The sequence below is a fragment of the Lissotriton helveticus genome, chromosome 2_1, assembly GCF_964261635.1.
Source record: "Lissotriton helveticus chromosome 2_1, aLisHel1.1, whole genome shotgun sequence".
NCBI lineage: Eukaryota > Metazoa > Chordata > Amphibia > Caudata > Salamandridae > Lissotriton > Lissotriton helveticus.
This window is the reverse complement of record NC_136059.1, coordinates 1,147,067,428-1,147,092,301: the sequence shown is the minus strand read 5'-3', so window position 1 is coordinate 1,147,092,301 and position 24,874 is coordinate 1,147,067,428. Positions and strand designations below refer to the sequence as shown.

Sequence of the window (24,874 nt, the reverse complement as noted above, 5' to 3'; positions counted from 1 at the left end):
CATGGAGCATGTAAAAATTACTCATCTAAACACACAGGCAACACCATCCACAACCTCCTCTGCACAGGTCAGCAATTGTCAGATTGCTTGGAACAGTAAGCAGGCTGCAGCAGCAAGTAAAAAGCAAAGACAGCAGGTATGACAGATCAGCAGTTGAGGCTCAGAGCAGTAATGTACAGAAAATCGAAATGTGTAGTAACATGGTGCCTTTAATTTTCTTTACTTTTGATTCCAGAAATGATAAGAAGTTTTCACATTAATGTGAGGTTTCACAAGGAACACTTTTCAAAACCTAAGTTGATTAACCTGCAGAATATCAAACACACAAAAGGTGATGAGAAGATGCTTGCAATAAGTCTAACCACTGGCAATTGCTAGGGGTAACATTCCAACCTATCAGTCTTCTGCCCAACATCCCAGCCCAGAATAGAGCCAGCCATATGTAAATCAGTCTTCACTGTGCTCCAGTAGGAAAAGTCCAGCCCGAACTGCCACGCTAGGTACTCTCTGAGCCAGAACACAAGCAAACCAAGACTGGCGTCACCTTGATTCGGGCTGTTCGTTTGGGTATAACTTAGCTCCAGTGGCACAGTGAGCAAGAGACCCATGTCGGGGCAAACTGTTGGTCACTTAGGGTGTTAGATCAGTCACACTAAAGGAGATGGCGGATGGTTGCAATAAGTCTAACTAATCCCAATTGCTAGCGGTCTCATTTGAACCCATTCTGGGGGATAGACAAATATTCTAAATAGAGCAGATGTCTTGCCCTCTTTTCTCTACGGCAATAACCTCTCCTGCAGGTCTTGTAACTGGACTAATCTATGTTGTGACAGGAGCTTTGCGTACCTATTCCAGATTCTTCAACTTTTTCTTTATTTTGGTGACATACTTAGTGTACCATTGGTCAACTTGATTTGGTTCTTTCGACCTTTTTTTCGAGTTGGGCTAATTCATGCATATCTTGTTTGTACAGGAAAAGACGATCTGGGCAATTCACTTGGTTGAGTTTTTTCTGCTGAAAATTATGTCACCAGTGTTACATAAATTCTTTAATTGAATCTTGTACAGTCTATCCCTAACAACTGTGGCCACGGTTTGTTTGTGTTAGCATGCATCATTTGGTAGATGTTAAAAACCGTTTTGTTTATTAATTACTGAAATATGAGATGTCTCTGATAGAGGCACAGAACCTTAACACTTATGATTGAGATTTAACTATACTTACCTTCACCGGGTCCAGAACTTCATCCTGTCAATTACATGTCATTCAATTTGACTTTATAGAAAAGTGAAGATATGTAATATGATTTAATAGAAAACAAGGAACTATACATTTTTCAAGTATTCTTTTTCTTTTACAAAAATACATATTTTTATTTACATAGTAAGTGTCCTAAAAAACAGACCAGTTCTAAACACTATTCGATTTTCCAATTGTTTTTCTTTACACACGGACTTCATTCATTGGTTTATAAATCCTCCATTTTCTCAATGCTCTTTTCTGGATCAGTCTCGGTATTCTGGTTCCTGCAATCGCTTCATAAAATACTTAATCAACAGGGACACATACAAGAGCAACACCATACAAAAAGTATGCAATATTGCAATAGTTGTGGTGTACAGTTCTTAATGTTGTTTCAATCGGATTACTTAATATGTGAAAAGCACACTGCAATCACATTTTTATGTATGGAAATGGCGTTTACATATATGCCAGCATTTCAGAATAGGAACATAAGAGATTTTAAAAGAATAATCGAGAGAACGCATTTCCCCCATTGAATTCAATTGAAGCAGAGACAATTTGAGGGGTGAGACAGTCAAAGTAAAGCCATTTTTTTGCTTCGAAATTCGGGACTCTTCCGCCCAAATTCGTTATATTGGCGTGTATGCCTTTGAATTACTTTCATCAGTGACATTTCTAAATCTAGCAAAATAGTTTTAATGTTTGTGGTGCCATTTCGTATTAAACAGTCTTAAGTAATTCTGTACATGTTGTGACTTCTTTGTTTTCTACTTGGTAATAACCGAGGGAGGCTACATCTTCCTAACAGTTTGTATGTCTTTCTTATACTTAGTTACGGACAATTAGGCACGTTTAGTGGGAGTCATTCACGTACCGAGTTGGATATTCATGGAATATTTGTACATTTTATTTGCTTTTGATTAATAATGTTCTGATTTAAAGGCTCATTGTTGTTTTTAGGGAACTTTGCAGAAGAGAGCGTCGTACTGTATGTAGTTTATCGTTTTTAAAATTCCAAGTGTACAATACTGTAAATTTGCTATTCCTAAATTTCAAAGGAGTGAAAGTGTGACATGCATTTTCAGCAAAAATGCCACCTTCCTGCTGCTAAAACCCATCAAGCGTTCTTCGGTGCAGACATCTCTCTGGTGTGCTCAAAGTCTTGCAGAATAAATCCCAGGATAAGGTTTACTCGGCCTTTAGTCTGCGAGAAGAGACCAGCCCATGGTCTTCTGAAAAGAACTGTGCCGCCCTTACAAACAGAGCAGTTAAAACATTGAATATGAAGGGTGAGTCTCATAAAAAGTATCCAAAAGCAGTCAATGGATCCTGGCCATAAAAACAGTTTAAATGAGGAGAGCTTTGAAAATCCAGATGAGCTTTCTGTGAAGTTTCCTTAAGTACCGAGCTTCTGGTTTGGGAATTTCGCCTGAAGCTGCCATGAAGCTGCAAGCCTGGTTGCATAAATGACATATCCCCACGAAAGTAGCACAACAGCAGAGAGAATCTGTAAACGATAAAGAAAACAAAACACTTTTTAAAAATCATGCATACACCTTGCTTTATCAAATCGCAGTATTATGTAACACAATGCTCCCAGCTGTAAATGTTAACTTCCAAGCCACTTCTTTATGTTATGCAGAATCAGGGGCCTAGCTTGGTCAATAAGATTGGGGAATGGGGAGAGTGAGCATCAGATTTCCCAACAGTCACGCTGGGATATCTTGTTAACACATTATATGAGAAGCAGGATGGGGGGGAGGGGGTTTAAGGGGCAGTGGAAAAAGAGGTGGGCAGGTAGTTAGGGGCAGTTAAGACACATTTTTCAAACTATTCAACATTTTATGGTCTTCGAAACAGAGAAAAGAGAGAGAGTGTGTTTTAGTCAATGTAGGCATGTAAAAATCCCAGGTGAAATGCAACACTCTTCATCATGCCAGACTGAAAGCACCGGCACCCAACCATTTACGACAGAATACATTTTTCAGGGGGGTGTAACACCCCAAACACCCACCCCCGAAGCGTTTTCCGATCTTAATAGATGTCTCTTGCCTGATGGCTGTTAGCACAACCCCATCAATGTTATACTCATCAGATATATTCTTCAGTGGACCTTGGTAACAAAATGTAAGCCTGCAAAAACATTACACCGTTTCCATTAGCACTCGTCTGTTTAATTCCTCTCATCGCTTGATTTAAGTAATATATGCTCTAAGCACAACACTTTTCTAAGATTGTAAAAGTTACAGCATTAACCTTCATCAAGGTGAAACCTGAATGCTACTTTTTGTATTTTCATGTCGATTTTGGGGTAAAACATAAGTAACACTGTGGGTGGGATCTGTTGCTGTGGTGTGTTGTGAGTTGATTGTCGCCTCTCCTTTCCATTAGTTACTTCTTCCCTACTGCTCAGCCAGGATGAGTGTTGCAATGTGTGGTGATGTCATGGAATGCTTGGGGGCCTGGTGATGTGCTGAGTGTCAGTTGGTGTGTGCAGGCTGAGCAGCAGGGAGGCTGCTCCTGGTGGGGCTATTTAACATCATACTTACCATCTACATCATTTGTAACTGGATTTAATAAACCACCTTGGTGTAACTTACTACCTGGCTACATCTAGACTTCTTTTACCCACATCATGGTGCCTGATCAGGCAGCATCAAATCAGCATAGCAAGACATGGTTAGATTAAATAGATGGAACTGCTTATATTTTACCTAGATTTGGGGCATTATTTTTCCTAGAAAGCATGTGCAAGGCTGGGTCTACCATTTTTAAAGAGCATCCTGTAATGTCATATTTCACAAGAATTACCATTTCCCTGGACTTCCCTTCAGGAAGTGGATTTTTAACTTTATGATGAATGTTTTGACCCTCAAAAACCAAGCACTGTTATTTTCAAGTGCTGGACAGATCACGGTCAGAATGAATGCTCATTTTTTATTTTAAACAAATAAGCACCACAACCCTCCTCAGGAGGCCACTGCAGTTTGCACCACCCATTGCCCCTGCCAGTACTGTCAATTACACTACCAACACAATTACCAACCACCACAAATGTGGTAATTGAACCTATTCCAGGCTCCCAAAGCTATAAGAATGGCTTTGGAGGCAGTATTAGCATTTTTTAATTTATATGTAATTAATGAACAACTATTTTGTTACTCATTCCTAAATTAGATAAACAGCGCCACCACGTGGCAAACTGTAATAAGCAATGGGTCAGAAATACAAATATGGAAGAATTACATTTCAGAGTTGCACATTTTCACAATTGATCATCATCTGTAAATAATGTAATAACAAAACATTCAATTATGAATGTAAAATACTAGAATAACGAAATGAGATAAAGTAGAATGTAAAAATATATATATATATTCCATCCTATATTGTTTGAATGTAAATATATATATATATTCCATCCTATATTGTTTTCCAAGCGTTTTAACATAGGGAGTAATGTTAAATCAAGTTAAGCTGCAACCCGGCTAAGTGTATTTTCAAAATACTTAAGAATCTCAGAGTTAGAAAAAACTCTACTACCGCTGTGATTATGTCTGAGCAACATTGTGAGGACCGTGCCACTTTCTTTGTTAATAAAGTGGAAACAATCTATAGGTCTTTCCCTCTGGTGCCTTAGTCTCCCATTGCTCCTCCCGAACCTCCTCCTATTCACTCTTTGGAAGTTATGGGTAGCCAAGATCACTGAGGCTCCCGCGAATAACATCTTAACGGGGTTCTTGAATATTAATGGCACCTTGGATCCCTCCCAGAATGGCTTCCGCCATGGCCACAGTACGGAGACTGCTCTCTTGGCTGTGACTGAACATCTGCGGACCATTCTCGATGCAGGGCACACTGCGGCACTGATACTGCTTGATCTCAGTGCCGCATTTGACATTGTCTCCCACAAGATTCTTTTACATCGTCTGGAGGAGGCTGGTGTCGTTGGCCTAGCTTTAGAATAGTTTAGATCTTTCCTGTCAGGGAGAACATTCCAAGTGACTGCCCCCTTTTCTCTCCCGTGTCCAGTCCATCGGGCTGGGTGTGCCTCAGGGCTCTGCTCTGAGTCCTGTACTATTTAATCTGTACGTTCAACCTCTTGCTAGGGTGGCTAGGGATAAAGGCCGGACCATGGTCTCATATGCTGATGACACGCAGTTGGTGGTGGCCCTCTCAGACGACTCCACGTGGGACGCCTCCAATTTTAGGAGCGGCCTGGCGGCAGTCGTGGAGTGGATGACCACCAACTGCCTCCAGCTTAACGCCAATAAATCTGAGGTGTTGCTGGTGGGGAGAGATAGGGGACTATGGAGTAGGCAATGGTGGTCCATCACCCTTGGTAGTGCACCCACCCCTAAGACGGTGGTAAAGAACCTAGGGGTATGGATGGATTCTACTCTTAGCTTCCAGGATAACACCAAGAAAGTGGCCGGCCCTTTCTTCGACCTCCTTCGGGGACATAGGCCCCTGCTGGGGTTTTCTGATCCACCCACCCGTCAGTTGATTGTTCAAGCAGCCATCTTATCTAGACTGGATTACGCCAGTTCGCTCCTCCTAGGGGTAACTAGGCAGAGGTAGTGCGCTTGCAGCGAGGTCAAAATGCAGCAGCCAGAACCATGCTGGGGCTCCCGTGAAGCTGCTCAACAGCTGCCGCTATCCGGCGGTTACACTGGTTGCCTATGGCCAAGCTGATTGAATTTAAGGCTCTCTGCTTGTCCTTTAAAATTCTGAAGCTTGTGTCTCCCGGGCGTTTGGCCAACTTGCTGGTACCTTATGTTCCTAGGCGCCAGCTGCGCTCTCTGGGGCAACACTTGGTTGTGGTCCCTCGAGTGAGCCGTCTCCGTACTGGGGGACGGTCTTTCGGTTGTTTATCAGCCAAATTGTGAAACTCCCTGCCCTTTCAGATTCGCAGTCTGGATAGCTTGATGGCTTTTCAAAAAGCCATTAAGACATCCCTTTTCCCCGCGGCCTACTCGCCCTTTTCTATGCTCACTACTTTCAGCGCCGGGACGCCCAGTTTCTTAGCCTCTATGCTCCTCCGCTGTCAGCGCCGGGACGCCTCTTTGCTGAGGCAGCTGTGAGCTATATAAGTCTAGTTAACATTAAACATACACATATAGCCACTACATGATAGGAAAACAAGACTGCAGTAATTCCAAAAGGAACACTTGCACACTAGCAACATTAAAAAAGTAGCTGATAGTGTTATCTCTTTAGCCTAACTTCCATGAGAACTTACCATTCATATATCCACAACAATGTGCAGAATTGCCCCCGAGGTGGTGCTTCTCCAAGAGACGCACTTAGTAGGTAACTCCTGCAAGGCCATGAGCAGATAGGGCTACCGATTGGTGGCTCACTCCGGTTTTATCACGGGCTCCATGGGAGTGGGCATCCTATTAAAAAATTCCTTTCCGCTGTCAATACAACACACTTTGACTGACGGGATGGGTAGATATGCAGCAATTTCTGCACAGTGGGAGGGAAAGACACTCACGTTGGCATCAGTGTATATCCCGCCAGGGTTGCTGGGCCAATGCTTCCGGGGCCTAGGTAAAATCATGTTGTCGTTTCCCGAAAGCTACCTGGTCATGGGTGGAGGTTTTAATTCCATGGTATCTGCCTCCCTCGACCGTTGTCCCCCCGTACCACAAGCCCCTCGCATAGATGGCTCCCAGACTTCCTGCACGCCTTGGGCCTTGTGGACACATGGAGAGTGTACCACCTAGGACGCATCGAACACACTTTCCATTGCAGGGCTCACAATAGCTTACCTCGTATAGACTACCTTCTCACTCCGGCGTCCCAACCAGGGAACATTAGGGAAATCAGACACCTCGCTCGAGGTGTATCTGATCACTCCCCACTGTGGGCAGAAGTGGTCATGGGTGAGAAAACAGTGGGAAGAATAGTGTCTATTAACCTGTGGTACTTCCGGAACCCAGTGGTAAAAGACAAGGTGGTAACAGCAATCGAAAATTACTTTATAAGAAATAGGGAATACATTTGTTCATCCCAAATCCTATGGGAAGTCTTTAAAACTGTAGTGAGGGGCCAAGCAATCTCGCTTACAGCAGGAGTGCGGAAAGAAAAGTCAAAAGAACTAACTCACTTAGTAGATGAAGTCCTCTTCATGGAGGAGGACAACGAGGGGCCAGGCACAAGATAGACTTCATGCTCTGAAGCTTGAACAAGATGAATATAAATCCATTGCAACTGACATGGCCAAGTCAGTGGGCAGAGACAAAGAGGGTAGGCTATATGACCTGGGAGACAAGACCGGAAAGTTACTGGCATGGCTGGATAAAAAAAAAAAAAAAGAACTGGCAAGCAGACCGGTTCCGGAACTACTGAAAGGATCAGGCGAAGTTATAACAGACCCACAAGAGATGGCTAACGAGTTTGCGGATCACTATCGCTCTATCTATTGAGCAAGCTCTTCCTTTACAGAAGAGGACTCGCAAGCTCTGATCAGGGACATAAGGCTCCCCTTCCTGGCTGTAGATGAAAGAGACCTGTTAGAAAGCAACTTTACTAATGACGAAGTTGCCCAAGCAATTAGAAGCCTCCAGTCCTGTAAGGCTCTGGGCCCCAACGGGCTACCGATCAAGCTTTACAAGCTGAAGCCAGATTTAATTGCCCCATACCTGCGAGCCATGTTTAAAAAAAGCCATGAATCGGGGCTGCTCCCCCAAGATCAAAGGGTGGCTAGATTGCTCACTATACACAAAATGGGCCAGCCCAGAAGCACATGCTCTTCCTATAGGCACCATCTTTCTATTAAATGCCGAGCCCAAGATACTTGCAAAACTACTAGCCGGACGTCTGGCCTAAGTGATAGGCAAACTAGTGCACCCTGACCATTTGGGCTTCATGCTTTACCGAAACACTGCACTAAACTTGAGGAGACTGCATAGTGTATTGGGGCACCAGGGCACGATCCAAGAAGCAGCAATCGTGGTGTTGCTTGATGCCGCGATAGCCTTCGACACCACAGAGTGGCCGTATTTGTTTGCAGTCTTGGCCAAGATGGGATTCGGGCCCAATTTTATCTGGTGGGTGCTCCTTTTGTATGCAGAAACCTTAGCGCAAGTGGTCATTAACAATAAGAAATCGGGAGCATTTGAATGCTCCCGAGGGAATCAACAGGGTTATCTGCTGTCTCCCGTGCTTTTTGGTCTTACCCTGGAGCCATTGGCGGCATGGATTCGTGGAGACCCAGTAATCTGGGGACTAAAGTGGGCTGATACATGGGAGGACCGCATTTCTCTTTATGCAGATGACATACTGCTTTATCTTGCATCCCCCAAGTCATCACTCCACAGAGTACTTAATATATTCACCAACTTCAGGAAATACTCTGGGTACACAATCAACTGGAGCAAATCCCTAATGTATGTCCTCATTGGCGAGCCACCTCCCCTACCGAGAGGGTGTCCCATGCAAGAAGCGAAAGAGGGCTTCCAATATTTGGGAATTTTTATCAAAGTCAATCCCAAAGATAGCTACGATTAAAATCTACTTCCCCTGCCGCAGAGACTAAAGCAAGACGTGGTCAATTGGAAGGCTCTCCCACTCTCATTATTGGGGAGGGCTGCATTATTTAAAATGATGTCTCTGCCATGTTTTCTATATGCGCTCCAAAATTTCCCAAGTCCGGTCCCACCGAAATATTTTGAAGAGGTGGAAAGTCTACAGAGGGAACTGCTTTGGGATGGTCGCCCTCGCATAGCTCTTCCAAAATTAGTCTTGAGTTGGTATGACAGGGGGATAGGGCCACCGAACATTAGAAAATACTATTGGGCGGCCCACCTGGCAGCCAAAAATCAGTGTCTGTACCGACAGTGGGACGACCCAGGTTACAAGATGGACAAATGGTTATTACCGGCGGTAACTGCAACATGGCCCTCCACTCTAAGCCCAAGAAATATTCTCTAACAGGACCGATCAGCCATTCAGTGCACGTATGGCACGCAGTTAACAGGAGCCTGGGGTGGGAACAGAAGCTCATGATGGCTACTCCTTTGTGGAAGATCGAAGGGGTTTGATAAGTTGGACCTGATTGGGATCAAGAAAATAGGAGACCTATGGCAAAAGGGAGAAATGATCTCATTCGCCACCCTGCAACAAGATTACGACCTGGCAAGCACAGAATACTTTAGGTATTTACAGGCGAGACATGCACTAACATCGCAATTGCAGAAGGGAGTATCCCCCCAGAAGCCTCGATGGGTTGGAGCTTGACGATGAGGAGTGGCAAGAGGCAGTAGCCTCCCGACGGGAAATAGCAATCTCCTCCAGGCTGCATCTGGTCCAACTGAAGATCCTCCATAGAATTTACATCACAGGGACTCGGCTTGTCAGTATGGGCAGGGTGGACCAGGGCATGTGCAGAAGGCAATGTGGTCAGGAGAGCACGTGTATACATATCCTGTGGGTATATCCAGTAATATTGGAAGGGGGTACATGACTGTTTCGGAGAGTTCCTCTGACTTGTGGTAGGAATTGAGGCTAAGAGATGTCTTTTGAATGTCTGGGAACCCAAAGATTTAGGTAGGAAAGACCGAATATGGGTTACGCCGGGGCTGATGGTAGGTAAAAGGAACCTGTCTAGATTGTGGGGGGCGGGGACGCCACCCAAAGTTGAGGAGTGGAAAGCAGATATGGACTGGTGTATGCTACGGGGAAAAACTGTATGTTGCTAGAGGATGCCCCAAAAAATGGATTGACATATGGAGCAAATGGAATAGCTACCATGGTAATATATGTGTCCCCCCTGGTTGCTCTTTTGAAGATCCTGTAACGCCAAAGCGATCGCCTGTGCGATGAACACTGTATTGTATAACGGTGACAAGTATGACTATGACTATGTAATGTGATTTACCTCATCGAATTGTGAATGGAAATGTTGCCTTTTTGTTTATTAAAAAGAAGTTAAAAAAAAAACAATGTGCAGAATTGCCTATTCTTAATAGGACACAATACAACAAATAAGCATTGGCAAAGTTGATAGGTTTGGCATTTTATGAGAGAAAGTGCTTCTTCACCAGTTGGCGAATTTGTGTGTGCACATAGTTTATTTGATTGGTAAATGACCAAGGGACTGAGTCAAGGGTGGCTGAGGGCATGGACGGATTGGCGAGTGTCAAGATGGATGAATGGGTAAATGCCTGGGTGCAGTGTTAAATTGATGAGTGGCTGGATGAATGTTTACGTGAGTTGATGAGTGCAGGAGCGACTGAGTGGACGAATTAATTATGTGCATGAATGACTCCTAGTGGTTGCTTCCTCATGCCACGACCCATCCGTAAATGCCACAGGATGCCCTTCACTTTGTGGCTTACTTATAAACACTCTGTGCTGAAAACTTTGTGCTGAGTTATGAAGTTCAGAAAAAAGAGGAGTTAGGCCCAAGGGGGCAAGGCAAGAATAAAAAATAGTGATAATATAAAGGTGAAAATTAATACACCGGTTCAAACTGAAATCAATGGGTTTGGCTATTTAGCAAAGACATTCAGCTTTCAAAAAATGCGAGACACAGGCACATTTTTCTTTAACGAGTTATGAAGTTGGCAGAAAGGAACAGGGCCCAAGCATAAGAGGAGCAAGAGGAATGCGACTGAGAACGGTCACATAACCAAACAATTACAAGATACGCTAGGCTGCAAATTAGGAGCAGTCTAAGTGAAATGTGCGTCAGGTGAGCAATAGCGGATTACGAAAAAGGTGTGCACATTTTTCAAGTGCTTTTATTGTACACCAGCTGCGTCTTGCCTAATATGACGGCTGGGCTCACACTGATGGCTATAACTGGTATGTTTGCAGGAGATGGGACTGTGGAAGTGGAAAAGCACCACCCTTGAAGGAGGCTCAATGAATTATTCCAAAAGTCCAGAAGCTGTGGGAATTCAGCCAAATGGGGTACATGGACCCAGTAGTTTGGCATCCAATGGAAAGGGTTAATGTCTGCCTAAGAGAAGCTGTTTTACATGCCCACTTCAGTCAGTATTACTGGAAATATGGCCAACTGCAGTTCTCATGACATTGTTCAGGACTCTGACACAGAGTTGAGAGTTACGAGTGATGTCCTTGCCTTCCCTTCACACCATGAGACATGGTAAGAGGGAAGGCCCATACATGACAATTTGACACTCACTCTGCTGCAAGACATTGAGTGAAGACTAAGGTAGACCATTAATGATTCTAGGAGTGAACACCTTACCACAAAAATGCTTTGGCCCACAGATAATGAAATCAGTCACCACATGTCAAAATAGCAAATATGTGGGGGCTGCAGCATATACTTTGAAACAAACAATACCTAGCCACACAATACAGCGTACTGTTATTGTAAACGGGCGGCTAATACAATATCCAACCTCAAACTGTGCATATGCAGGTAGGTCAGTGGAATCCAGGCGATAACTGAAAGATTTGCATAAATGCAATATAACAAACTGAGTCTCCTATTCCCAAGCAAGGCCTGTCAAAATTGGAGAAAGGCAAGCTAGTAAATAAACAAACCTTTAAAAACTGGTTAAGTACGCTCAATCTAGAAAGAGGTGGGGTAACACTGTGGAAAACATCCCTGGTGACAACACAGATTAAACCACACCTGCAATATCGGCAGCATATATCTTGAAAACAATCTCTGACACAAGACTATCTTTGAATGCCGAGATTGGCACGGGGAGTAGACCTCCTGCCAATTAGGCATAACGCAACCATTGGTGTGTCAAAAAGAGAAGGCAAAGTAGATTAGCTCAAAAATTCTATGTCAACCCTGAACACTTGTGTAAAACATATAACGTGCACAAAATAAGAGCAAATGGTAAGGGGCAGGTCTTGAAGAAGTACTCTCTCGATAATCCGCACCCAGACAACAAAGAAAGCTAAACTGGTGAATTATTTGTGGAGGAATGACGGAGAAAAAAGAGTGGGGTAAAAGGTATCTTCATTATATTCATATTCAGACGGATATTCTTAAAGGGCAAGTCGGATCTGAAAACATGCTCAAACGTGTTTTTAAATTAAAGTAAAATATAAAAGATCAAGAGTAAAATGAGGAAATCTATTGAAGCACCACTTATGCAGACTGCACAGCGAATAAGGTGAGGCCTCTTTTTTTGTAATGGGCCCTCCAGCACCCACAATTGAACAGCACAGTCATGCAGCTCTAGTTGTTGCTCAAAGAGGTACACCAGAGACTTCTTTAACTAATGAGAGGTTAACAGCCATTAATGCAGAGGAGCACCTGTAGAGGGGTAGAACCAGAGGGCAGAGATGGAGACATAAAGGAAGTGGTAAGAAGTAGAATCGGAGAGTAGGAAGTGGTAAGAAGCTGAATCAGAGAGAGTGACAGGGACAGAAACCTTAAAGCAAGTGAGTCAGACTTGAGAGGGAGAGCAAGAGATGAAGAACACCTCACAGAAATGCGGCATGTCCCACAGTAACAGACTATCACCAAAAATGCATCAATGCAAAACATCAGGAAGTGCATTTCCCAGTTGATCTAAATAACATCAGGGAATTTAAAACGAGGTATAGCGCAATGTGTTCTCTTGATCAATGAGAACGTGCAACTTGCTGGAATAACATTTTAGGAGAGTACTAAATCAGATCACTCTGTGGCTTCCAATCCAAACGTGAACCCAGAGGTGTATGCCTGTCGGTAAAAAGCTTTCTTCTGAAGGAAAGCTAGCAAGGTCACAAACACTTTTTTGGGGTCATGGCATATGAAAGGAGGGGAGAGGTAAAGGAGACACAGCAGAACCTGTTCCCTAGCTCAAAGAGGATATCTCAGCGAAGATATAGAATCCCATAAACCAGGTGTTATCCACATCTTTACTCCTCCTCTGAGAGAAAACAAACATTGTGTTACAATTGTGGATGTGTGGTGTTAAAGTCAAATTGCTGTACTATTAGAAGGCAGGTGTTATTCACAAGGCAATATGCATCCAAACAGATCTACATCTTAAATTATCAGTGCTCAACTATAAGCCCATAATGATGCTTTCTTCCAGGCCAAGAGTCTGTGTACCACAAGGCAAACTCTGACTTTCACGAAGGATAGAGAGACTGAGTGGTGATGGTAGGAAAGGTGAATAACCCATGGTGTAGGTGGTCCTGGTCAGGTGACACTGTAGGGCCAAACATGCAACTCCTGGTTTCCATCTACAGTGCTGTAGCCACTTCTTCACTGTTTAAAATGGAATGCCCCCATTCCAAGATGTATTTGCATGAAGCGACATTGATATTAATAACGTTACGTTCATGTATAGAGAGGCAGTGGCAGCACCTTTCCAGGAGATACGAAAGGTTGCATGTGGTGTGCTCCTTCTCTTCCTTGCCTCCTGAACCCTCTTTTCAAATACAACTGGTTCGGAAGCAACACTAGACCCCAATAAATAGCGAGAATTCTAAGAAGGTTCTTTCTGTAATAGCTGACAAATTAACTTCCAAAGAAGAATATTAAAGTCCAAACCTGGTATAAATGCCACATCAGTGGCGGTTGCATCACGATTGCGTGTGAATATTTTCTGAAAGCACCAGGGGCAAAATAAGTTCCACTTTAAGCACTGCACTTTCTCGTGGATAGTCTTTCACTTCCTTCAGAACCTACATGCAATTTGAAGGGAGAAAAAGATGTTCATGCTGAAGGACTTCAGCTGCAAATGTGCCAGACTCATCTTATTCAAGATTTGGCGGAATGCCTTACAGTACAGTCTACAAATCGGGTACTTCCTCTGCAGCCACCTCATATATTATCAAACTGATAGCTGTAGAAGGTCGGTATTCCATAAATAAGCACGTGGTCAACAAACAGTTGCTCAGTGCCAAAGTTGTTTGAGATGCGGCCTCTTCCTCCTTCACATTCCATTCAAATACTACAATAACTCAGTCCCTCATTATAAGGGCTGCACTAATATGATGCAGTAACACCACACAGAAAAAAATACCAACACCACAGAATCAGATTTTTCGAGGGTGTGCAAAATGTTTTTACCTGGTGAAATTTGTTTTTGACTTGACAGCAGAATTTACATCTACACAGAAAAATAGGGGTGCATGGTCACTTTCTGTTTTACCAATACTTAGAATTACAATGCAAGATAACTATAACATCAAATATCACTCACTGATATACAAAAAATAAAAAAACACACACATCGTGAATTTACTTTTAAGACTTGATCTTTGTCGAGTGGCTCAAAATTTTAAGGAACACTCCTTGTAAATCATCAAAAATACTTTAAACTTACTCTGGATAATCCAGTGGTGTAAGTAGGGCACAACTGTACCAGTGCAGATTTTACATTTTTGACTTTTTCCCTACAGATGGTAAATGTTTCCCCTATGAAGAACAGTCACCCCCAACACACCCATGTGTGCAAAAGCACTGCACTCTTTTTCAATATTTGTGGTCAAACTATTCGGCAAATCCTACATCTGAGTTAGGATTTGGAAATGTCAACACTAAGTTCCACAAACTGAGGCTACAGCTACAAATTATTGTAAGAATTGGGCCCAGTGTAAAATATAAATCAAGCTAGAGGCAGCATTAAAACACATTGACCTAGCAAAATTCACCGAGGGTTTACCAACGTTGACAGCCTCTCTGAGGTTGCAACTGAAGAAAGATACAATATAGCAATATGTCACCTAAGTGCTGATGGTATTTGACACAATTAACCAAAAGATAACCAACTACTGCACAGTGGAACTATCAGCCTTTTCCTTCAGAATTCACTTCTAGCATGAAAAAAATCTGTATAACTGTTTACAAAAACAAACAAAATAGGTGGTAAATAATTAACTGCTTTTAGAAAAACCTAAAACACATTGTAATGTAATTCTTAAATATCAAACATTGTACTAGATAAATGGTTTTCTTTTCTCATTCGCTCTGCTTTAACTTGCCCTCCTCTGCATTCTCTCACTCAAACTGATCTCTCTGGCACCTCTCTGCAGTCTCACCCCTCTTCTCTCCTACTCAACACACTCTTGCCCCTCTCCTTTTCCTCTCTCTCTGTCTCTCCCTTGACCTACCACTCCCTATGCTCTCCCTCACTTCCCACATTCGCCCCTTCCATCCTCTCTTGCCCCTTCCCTTCCTTCCCGTGCCTCTATCCACTCTTCCCCCTCCCTTCTCTCGCGCCCCTTACATTCTCTCTCGCCCCCTTGCTCTCCCCCGTCCCCTCTGCTCTTGTTACTAGGGGCAGCTCCTCCACTAGGGTGGCGGATCATCACCCCACTGCTTTCTCGCAGTGCAAGAAGCAGAAACATAAAAGGGCGGGGCTGCTCTAGGGTAGGGGAGGAGTGGCTTACCCACTGCTGAGGGCGCTGACTGGACGGCCCTCTGGGGCCGACCAAACCAGTCATGCGCACTGTGCTTTTTCTCCATGTAGGCTGCATACAGCCTACATGGAGAAAATGGCCTCCTCATAGGCGCCTGACTGGTCGGCGTCCTGACCAATCAAAACACTGCAACGCTGCCATTGCAGCGTTGTGATTGCCTTAGGGGAGGGAGGCTGCTTGCTTCCTGTTCCAGAGCAGCAGAGACTATGCGTGACAGCGTGAATCCCCCGCGATTCATGTTGGCTGCGACTGCCCGTAACTCCCCATCCTCTCTCCTGCACCCCTTCTACAAATTCAACAGAAACTTGAATTTGCGACCTCATGTGGGCTTTTCTTGATTTTCTACGTATTCAGCTTAAAGCACTGAATTAGCAATTCTTAACTATACCTTTCTGACAAAAACAAAACATCTGTTTTACCGACAGCGATTAGGTTACTTATATTCACATACTGATTTGCTCTTCCCAGTTGACTGCATCAAAGTAGTATGGAAGGAATTTAATGCATACTCTCATGTTGACTACTTTTAGTCTGTATTTAGAAGATTGTATAGCAGGACTGAATATCTAGAAAAAGGCTTGCTATTTCACAACAGAAGGCTGCCTCTAAAAGGCATGCAGGGTTGGGAAGAGTCAATTGTCTTACTGTATGTGACATGCAACTGACTCTACCCTTGTCCTACTTGCCTTTCATTCAGCTTAAACAAGAATGGTTTTTAATTTGGATGCTTCGTTACTATTTACCTGAAATATCTACCAGCTGCTGGTTACTCCTCATGCCAACGATTTAAAGCACAATACTCAGTGATTTAACATGAGGTGATTGTGACAATAGTCATCATGGTTTCAAAGTGCATGTTGGTCTACGCTAAATAAAACTGTTAAATACCACACTGTAAGGAATGTTCAACAATACCCTTCCATTTCATTGTTGTCTCACTGCTGGAAGAGAGAGACTATGTAGTTTATAAACTAAGCTGCTGTTTTTGGGACCTATGTTACAGTACCAGTTCTGGTGGACAGTATATATTGTGTTACAGGCCAAATCATGTCATTTACCTGTGCCTAAAATTATAATGTGTGTGAAATGTAGTGCAATTGTAAACATTGTAAATATTAACTCATTGTGAAATGGAAATGTATAAGCTCCAAACATTTACTCACTTATCACTTGCCAGGGCACTTTGCATACACAGAGACACCTTGCATTTGTAGGATATTTGGGGGATTTAATTCTAAATCACACTCCTCTTCGTATTCAGGGCAATGTAAAAGATATAACTTAGCGGGAGATTGAGCTCATCGCATGCGATTACTATTCGTACTGTATTTGAGTTCTAATACTTTTGCCACCTCCTGGAGTAAGCTTTGACTGCTTGCTATGGCAATCTTTTGAGAGACAAGTTTAGAAATGATCAATTCTGGTATCCAAATAGAAAGAAATACTCTTAAGCTTTAAAAAAAAAAGATACATTTCAATATCTACTAAGTATAGTGCCCAGTAACCACTTACTGCCACAAGACCTGGTCCAGTAGGTATCCGCAAGAAAATGGATTATTATTTGGGTGGGTGACTATTCACTTCAAGGAACTATCACAACTTTTGTCAGGATGCACCCTCAAAGTCACTAAATTAACCTAGTTCAACCCCCTGGTAGCTATGACTCCGCGCAGACAGGCTTAAAATAGGGAAATCTGTAAAGTAATTATGCAGACTAAAACAATAATGAAGTCAAAATGCCAAACAATAAAAATCCCAAACTAAATTTAAAAACATAGATTAAAATAAAATAAACAAAATGACAAACATCCGATAAGGGGAACCAGAGATATAAATTTTATATTTTTAAGTAGAAATAGCGCCAAAAAGGACAAAGATCCAATGATAGTCAAAGATTGCAGTAGACCAGGACCTAGGCGCAATTTGAGGCTTACCCGCTAGAGTAGGGGTGGGATACATTCATTAAGTTCATCATGGTCAAAGATTTCACCTTCAGATTTAGTCCTTTACGTCCCAATCTACTACAGGAAAAGACTTCAAGTGTCCCCCAGGACCTCAGAAGAGGCACTTCACACTTACAGGGTGCCAGACAGAGGCCAACAATGGTGTTCAGTCCAGATCCAATTGCTACTAGTCAACAGGGTACTTCCAGGACAAGGCCTCTTGTAGCTTGTTGTATGCCTCTGGCTTAAACTTAAACTTCAGTGCTTTGGCCCTTGGAGTCCACTTATTTCTCCTGGATACAAGAGGAAGCTGGTCCAGTCCTTCAGGGCTCCTCTCAGGTCACAGACAGCAGGTCCAGTCCTCTTCTTATCTTCTGCAGGTCCAGAAAGTATTACGATGTTGGTGCTTTGAGGTGCCACATTTATGCCTGGCACTAGCTAGTGGGAAGAAATGACTCCTGGGAACACTATAGCCAATGTGATAAAGTGACCTAGGCCAAAAATACCCACTTTGGCCATTTTCAAGATGGTGAGTCTCTGCCACACTAAACATGGATTCTGAGGACTAGGAGTGTCTCTGTATGGAGCGTACTATGGTAAGCCTATCGTCCTCCCCTAGCACTAAAATCCAGTCTGAGTCAGCCACCTATTTGGTTCTGGGAGACATTAAATACATGTTCAAGGCCAATTACTAGCAAATTAACCTCCAGGAATAATAATTATTAAAACAAGTTAATTAATTATTTTTCGAGCTGCCTCCATTCCTGTAATACAGTATCATTATTTCATATGGCTCACCAGGGTTTCTCCATCGGCAAGCTAGCTTTTCTACAGTGAAATTAGCTTTTGGGTTTTAGGACATGTTAACATCAAATTTCTACATGTCCTACTTTTAAATACCATTCGCCCTGCCGTCTGGGTACACGGTGTATGTATCGGTGACTTATTAATATGAAGAAAAAAAAGGTCTTTAGCTCTCAAAAAGGGTTTATTTTGACAGGTCGCCGGGCATATGTTGCCCTGTTACAGTCAATCTACAGTGGTAAGCCTGAAGCCATGTTTGCATTGCCACTATACTGGAAGGCACTATAGCTGCTGCAGTCCACTAGTGGCATTTAACTTCCAGGACCTTGGGTACATTTTGTACCATGTACTAGGAATTATATACAAGTTAAATATATCAATAAAGAGTAAGCCAATTCAACGCAGTTTAAAGGGGTGCATAGGCCTTTAACTACTGGTAAGCAGGGGTAAAGTGCACAGAATTCTAAAGCCAGCAAAAAATATAGAGTCCAGCAAAAGGCAAAAAAATCTGGGGTGACCACAGGAAAAGGCAGCTGTCCTACAATATCTTTTACCCATGGACTAGAAGGCTTGGCACCTAATCTCAGTTTTACTACTTCACCTGAATATGCTGTAAATAGACACTGTAATGTAGGCATGCCCACAAACACAGTAACATTACCATGGCAAGGGCAGTCTGTTGGCACCTACATTAGAATCACTGCCACTGCAGTTGTGAGCTATTGGAATAGTTGGAGATGGAGAATCGAAAGACATGGTTTTTAGGTCTCGCGACCTATCGATGTGCGCAAGCGCATTGAGGGAGCGAGAATTCAAGTGCTCAAAAAAATCGTGAAACCAAGGGTTTCGTTCGTGCGGTTTTCTTTAAGTTCACGTGAATCACGTGACAGCACGCTCCTTCGTGCACGAGCTTGCCTGAGCCTTCTGCCTATCAGCCTGCCAGTTCTCCTCCCCTAATTATTCACTTCACTTGTGACTCCCCACATCAAAGCCTCAGCCTCCCTCCCTTGCCATTTGCTTCCTAACCAGCCTGCCTCGCATAATTGCATCAGACCCGACACTTCAAAGGAATGCGCCCCCGAGAGCCACTTTCACGGCCGTGCATTTCTCTTCCCCCCCTCCCCACAGCAATGCCAGGAGCTTGTTTTTAAATGCTTCAATGAGATAGAACAGAGATGGCAATGCGTTGCATGCAATGATACAGTTTAAAAACTGAATTCGATTTTACTTCACGAGCCGTTTTCCAAGGTGCTGTAAATTGTATTCGATCATGTTCAGTCATAGAACTCAGTAAAAGACGCATGACTACAGCACCTAATTTGCAAACTGCACGGAGGCTTAACAAAACGTTTCTATCTCGAGCAAATACTGTTCCATCTTTTTATATCAAAAGACTTAGGCCAGTGATTCACTTTCTCGTTAGGCCATGCTAGTAAATAATGTGCTACACCGCATCCCTTTCTTTACCCCATGTGAGGAAACAGCGCCACTCGCTGGGCGGCATTGGAACATGTGCCTAGGCTGCAAAATAATGAGGTGGAAGATGTGCTTATAAGGTCCCACAAGCGAGACCTATTGGCTATGCCAATGCTTGTTGATCCTGGTCATTCGTTTGACCAATTTGTGTGCTTTTGTGGAATGACTTTTTGAATGCATTTCTCTCAGAAAGAATGTATACACAATGTAAAAGCTGCTAGTAACTGTGTGGTTTAAAAAAAATCTTGGATAGTACCAGGGACAGGGAAGACGTGCCCTACTGCATGGCATATTCACCAAAATAAAATATGTTGGCAAATGTATATCCTTTGTTGCAAGTTGTAGTTTACAACAATCTGTTTAATCCTGGGCAAATAACACTTTCCATGTGCCTTTGTCCACCTGAAGAATTAAAGGCATACTGAAAGACAAGTCCCAAGCATGGTATTTATTAACAGATTCAGGGCTACTTATCGGCAAAAGCTGAATCTGCAGCTCCTGCTTGCGTACCTCAAGCTGCTTTATGCAGGAACCCTCCTGTGTGGAAGCTCTCCCCTCCTAGCCTCTGAAAGGAGCCACATTCACAATTATAAAGAGCTGAAAGAGTAAGAGTTGCTAGTCCTTGGAGAGGGTTAAATGAGGTATGGACCCAAAATGTGAGCCAATGGCGCCAAACGGTGCCGGGACAGGAGCCATGATTGCAAGACAAATTTGCTAAATGAGGAGTGGTTGACCACCTAACTGAAAACATTATCAGAGAGTGCATTCTAGTGGTCAAAGTGAGCAGGACCAAAGGGTCACAACATGCCCATACTTTTTTTTTAGTTGAGGAAAAACAGTTACCCTACTTTTTGTGAAAACACAACTGTCCTGGGACAAATATTTCCATTAGCTTAAATGCTTCAGCTAAAGTATCAGGCAGGGAGTCTCCTGTGCTGTGAAACCAAATGTCTTTCTGCCAGGGTGACAGCATGCCTGAAAGTAATGTAAATGTGCACAACTGGTCGATCTGCACATTTAAAAGGGTGCTTGGAAGCCGGTATTGGCTTCAATTGATTAAATCACTTGGAGATTCCTGGTGTGATGACACAGATTTATTATTTTTGACTGGTAGTGCAAGAGAGTTACCAGCGGAGCTGTGAAGTGTGTGTTTTTGAGGGAAAGTTCTATCAAAAAAATGCATTACGTACACCCTGGGGATTACTAAATTCTATATTTTGGAAGCATCATTTCATCTTAAACATTTTTGTGCATTTTGTATTAGCCAACCTTATACTGTCTGCAATACACGTTTAAAATAATTACAAACATATTCACAGTGCTTTCTGTCACAGGCTGGGACCCCGTAACACTAAAAATACACTAGCCACTTTTCTTCACTGCACCATACAGGGTTCAATTCTGTGGCTCTGGTTACACAAACACCTCGGTAGTGCATTTACCACTGATTAACGTAACTTTAATTTATTTTTCATTTAAGCTTTGGTTATTTTATATGAGTTACCTGAAGGTAAAAGCCGAAAAAACTTGCAGAATATTATGGGGGGGGGGGGGGCCATAACTTTGACGCAGCCCCCACTACATGCAGCATCACAGTTCCAATACTGTTTTTAATGCATCTCGACCGGTGATGCATGCATCAAAAAAATCCTACGATTAGGTTTTTGGTTCTTTCAAATTAATGTTCAAATATTGACTGCAGCCACCCACTCATGTTTCGGAACAATCATGAGCCGCCACTGATTTCAAGTAATAAATAGTGGCAGCATAAAAGGATACACATTCTCGACTTACCAGAGAGTAAATCCAGCCAAGAGCTCGTTTACTGACCATAATCATTTTGGTTGCGATGCGCAGATGTTCTAGGTAGATCTAGGGAGTTCACTGCACCTTTCCTGAGTCTGTCGAACTTGTGAAGACAGCCATACTTATGAAAAGGCACGAGCTTGCACAAGGTCTGTATAAACCTTCTCTCTCTCTGTCTCTATAGCAACGCCAAACACGGAAACACGGCGTCAGAGGGGAGGAGTAAGTAGAGGAGGTAAATAACGACGACGGGAGAACGAGACACGAATTATGGTTTAGAAGCTAGCCCTAGCACTACAGCTTAGCTTCAACATTTTTTGCCGTTCGAACGAAAGGCGGAACTGTGACTTCAATCCATGTATCATATAAAAATGGAAGAAGGACGCAAAGCACGACTACTCCTGAAACTGCATTCTGTCGTACACAAATTAGGAGGCCATGTTTGAATGTGTTTAAGATCGTTTAAACGTCTGAATAGTTCAACAGAACACAACATTTTTTTACAAGTCTGGGAAAAGCGTTTGAATTTTGAATATTATGCGACCGCCGGGTAGATTTTGTTATTTATCTTCTAGTTTACTGTCCGTTGCCTAATTTCAGGGGTTATGCACTATTAGACTGGCGGGCATATAGTACAACTTGGTTATTTAAATTAAATTAATTATGCACTGTTGGCAGAAGGCTGGGGAAGGAGTAAGGAAACGTATTTATTTACCAGGCTGTAGAGTTTACGTTCTAGTTGTTGCACGTCGCGTCATGGCGCGAAGTGCCGGCGGCCATCTTTAGGATGCGCGCGCAGCTGAACAAAAACGGCGCGAGTCCTGGGAGTGATCCAGCGGGCTATAGGAAATATGTCATAAGCAACGCTACCCAACTCCACTATATACACCATCAATCAATAAACACTCATAAGGCCCATAAATCTAACATGACATATTATAACCAACTGAATCATGTGACCTAATTAACCTATTCACAAATTATATACATTTATATACAACCATGGTAAATTAATTCATCGTACGTCACAAACCTACAAGCTAATTAAGCCACTGTGGCGATAAGATCTAGCTATAAGTAACCTATACCCATGAAATAAAAAGACCAGCTTGTTTTCCAAAGTAAGATTTTTATTAGCTACTCATTTGGAAAATGTATTAGAAATTTTATTAAAGCATTTTTATTTGAATCATTGCAAATGGTTATGATAATTTTATTATGAATCAAAAATATTATTGCAAATGAAAATTATCAGTTTGGCATTTTCAAAACCTAAGTCCCTAACTAATGCTAACTAATAATGAAGAATTAAGAATAAAAGTTTTGAGGGTTCTTACGTATTCCAAGAATTGTTCGTCCACACGACACCCTCATCAAAGGTCTGCAAAGAGAAGCGTAACTCTTCCACGGGGCAAGAGTTTTTATACCTTTCTACGCTAAGCTAATCTAAAAATTTTATATTTTTCTCTGCTGAAATTGGAGTCCCATTGGTTCAAAAGTGACAGGCGACGTGTCACCACATTTCAGAATCATAGTTCCGTCATCATTCTTAGAGACCATTGTCTCTAGTTTTCGAACAACGCAGTTTCCTCCAGTTCGCAACAATTGCAACAAATGAAGTTTTTAGCGTCCTCGGATACGTGGATGCCACAAGCCTTTTGCCAGTTCCTGGCCTTGGCCTTGTTCGGCTAAGAGAATGTCATCTCAGCACGACAAACTTTTCAGGCAGGAGAAAACTGTTGCCATTATGGACTCACTCTGGCTCCAAGCAGATTTTTGCAAGCACGGAAAAATTCACTAGGCCCAAAGCCTTTTCATTAACTATCGTATAAACAAACACAAAAGAATAATTAATGCGAGTAATATAATTTGTTCTGTTGCCACCCTCCATTGCTAATAATTAACCCATTAGTCTAAGTTACCTAGCTATAATGCACAAATAAAGCAGCATTTTATATCTACCATTCTTCTTTTTTATCCAGCAGAGTTCTTTATGCACCTATAGAGAATAGAGTGACACCACATAGACAGGGAAGCAAAATAAGCACATGCCATTTATTCTAAACAGCTGCAGTTAATTTTTAACATGACAAATAGACACAATTAATTTATTATTTTTCACAAGCAAGGAAATGCAACATAATGCACGTTTATGAGCACACATGTTAGTAGCCCTTTATGTAATTTCTCGTGTATGTAACTTAAAACTAGGTTGAATTAATACACACATAGCACAACTGTTAATCTTATTATTTTATGTATGAAAGAGTGACTTCACAAGTTGAAATGAAAAACATTTCTGAATCTCGCTCCATCAACTCCCTCATCTGGTGATTAACCAATCACCACACCACACCCAAAAATTTGGTAAATTTTATCTCAAACGAAAATGGTTCAATTTCACTCTGTTAGTATTTTCTAAAGACTTGTTTCAGCAAAATCTTTGCAACTTTCATATTGAGCCCTGCGTAATTCCTCAAGCTCTATCTCTCTCTCTTGTTCCTTTTTGATTTTGTAAATTCTTCTCTTTTCCCTCATGTGCTTCTTTCTCTTGTGTAGCATGCAACTGATTTTTGTCAAAACTATCACAAAAATTATCACAAACAAAGGTGTTAGAATCTTGCCAAGAACTGAACCACCAATTTCTTGAAACCAGGTTTTAATAGCTTGGAATCTTTTTGAAAGACGTTCTGAAAAATCCTCCTCTTCTAAGGGAACTATTTCTGAGTGCATCTCTGTGATGTTTCTAATGTACATTTGAATATTCTTACTCTCATCTGGAATGTAAGTGCAGCAATGCTGTACATGTAAAATGCCACAGACTCCTCCCTCTTTTGCCAGGAATATGTCTAAAGCAAGGCGATTTTGCATCACCATTGATCTGACCGCAATGACCTCCACATCCACTAACTGAAAACCACCTGCTGTGTCAGTGGACAATCTGTCAACAATTGTAGATAATTTTCTGATTCTTCCTGCATTCAGGGTTATATCTACTAAAGGTATCACTGCCTCAAAGATGTCTCCCAAAATTTCTGAGAAACTTTCTCTTCTATACCTGTTTGCATGGCTACTGATTTCAAAAGAACCTTCTGCATTTTTGTCAACATGAAAAATCTTCGGAAAAACAAGACCAACAAAACATGTCCCGTACCAATGGTCCGGAAGATTATAATAAGCCTTATCTCCGCAGGCAAAATAGATCCCAGGAAAAATTGGATCTCTGCCACCTTTGAAT

The 24,874-nt window shown here is 42.3% G+C and overlaps 1 long non-coding RNA gene across 1 annotated transcript; it reads right to left on the bottom strand.

Moving 5' to 3' along the window:
* Positions 1–191: 191 nt before the first annotated feature.
* Positions 192–21,981, bottom strand: LOC144818509 (uncharacterized). Its single transcript, XR_013607127.1, has 2 exons — positions 21,625–21,981; positions 192–2,753 (listed from the first exon to the last, which is right to left on the bottom strand). It is a non-coding gene; the product is annotated as an uncharacterized LOC144818509 (long non-coding RNA).
* Positions 21,982–24,874: the final 2,893 nt, after the last annotated feature.